The following is a 2053-nucleotide window of genomic DNA, read 5'->3' as shown; positions in this document are numbered from 1 at the left end:
CAATCTAACTATGGATGGATAACCAGTACTGCATTTTTCCCATCGGAAGGCTGGAAGATGTGGAAGTAGATGTAGCGAGAGTGAAGACACGCAGATTTTGAGGTGATAGATATATGGGTGACAAAGATCCTTACCCAACACTGCAAGGCATTGACTGGGCTTATGAGAATTATGTTGTCATCGATCTCAAGAAGGAGTTGATGATCTTTGAGGTGGAGGGGATACAGGTGATATAGCCACTGGATCCATACCAGGGGTCAAGATTCACGGAACGCTGGACCAACACTACCGATTAACAACAGGAAGGAGGGAGGATTTCATCAATCCTACGGTGGAGGGATCAGTCAGTTAGAAGAGTATACAAAGCTCAGAGGTTGGCTTTGAGGCTGCATGGGATGCTTGGCAGCAAGGAGCATATGAAGTTGACACGAGACGCTACGCTACGATATGCCGCATCAACTGGATTGGAACGGAGGTAAGTGATTATCCCACTTTCCATGGCATAGATTTGGTAGACGCATTTCTAAATAAGTTTGATAAAACCATAAGGGAAAGCCACAAGGTACCATTGCTAGACATTGCAATGCAAGCAATCCCAACACACTGGTGGGGAGCACACCACAAAACCCTTCGTGACTGTCATAAGATCAAGTGGGCCATGAGCGAAAGGTTCAAGCCAGAAGGGGACCAACTGCGAGAGATTGTATAATACAGGGGGAACTATGATCCCCAACAACACCTGGAGAGTTGCACAGACAGATGGAACAGGGAACAGATCCCGAAGGAACTATGGGTTCACATGTTCATACACACCTTGGGTACATTTCTTCAGGCGTGGTACATACAGGAAGAAATTTGAGGACAAACATGGGACTGGGATGCACTGGATAAACAATTCGGTAGCAGTTTCTCTTTGAAAGATAGTGACAGACGGCTAACCGAGGCTCTGTATTCCATTAAAAGAATCATCTTCACATCAGGACAGTTGTGGGAAGGATGCATTGACGAAAAATCCATGCAATACTTTTACGAGTCAGGGTACCCAGAGTCCATGGCTTGCGGGAAGGTGAGCGCAGATCTAGAGGAGGACGATCTATAGGGATTTTGGGCACCTGGCATTTTAGGAGACTGAAGGAGAAAGGGATATTTGAGAAGAACCGGCAATAGATTCCCCTCACTTGCTCATAGTAAAATTGCGGAAGCACAACATTGGCACGAAGGACAAACCTAAGATGGCATCAATCAGGGACTACTGGGACGAGCACACGACTAAGGAATTTTTTTATCTATTGCGGGAGTATGAGGACTTATTCCCAACTTTAGTCGCTGAATTAAAAGGAATCAAAGGAGACATCGGAGAAATGAAAATTGTGCTAAAGCCTGACACCAAGCCTGTGAAGCACAGATCATATACGCTGAATCCAAGAGTAAAAGAAAAGGTCAAGAAGGAGATAGATAAGATGTTGGAAGCAGGACTCATCTTTTCGGTAGACGAAGCAAAATGGGTCATCCCAATAGTGATCGAGAACAAAAAGGATGCCATGGAGATAAGGGTATCTTTCTGGTAGACGAAGCAGAATGGGTCAGCCCAATAGTGATCCAAAACAAAAAGGATGCCATGGAAATAAGGGTCTGTGTAGGCTACCGCAGCCTCAACAACACCTATGTACATGACCCATTCCCCATGCCTTTCAGTGATGAGGTTTTGGATAACGTTGTGGGGAATGAAGCATACTCCTTCAAAGATGGGTTCTCAGGGTACCATTAGGTTAAATAACAGAGGAGGACAAGAAGAAAACAACGTTCACCATAGAATGGGGCTCGTATGCATACCACGTCATGCCATTTGGCCTAAAGAATGTGCCTGCTAATTTCTCCCGGATTGTTATCGTTGCTTTCAGAGATTACACTCACCGATTTTTGAAGGTATACATGGACGATTGGACAATTTATATCCTTTTGAAGAAGCATGACAACTTACTCAGAGTGATGTTTGATTGGTGCAGATAGTTACAAATCTCTCTGAACCTAAAGAAGTGTATCTTTGCAGTTC

The sequence above is a fragment of the Pinus tabuliformis genome, chromosome 3_2 (genome assembly GCF_031772625.1).
Source record: "Pinus tabuliformis cultivar Carrire ecotype Pingquan chromosome 3_2, CPIR1, whole genome shotgun sequence".
Lineage (NCBI taxonomy): Eukaryota > Viridiplantae > Streptophyta > Pinopsida > Pinales > Pinaceae > Pinus > Pinus tabuliformis.
Note: the sequence above shows the minus strand (reverse complement) of the source record.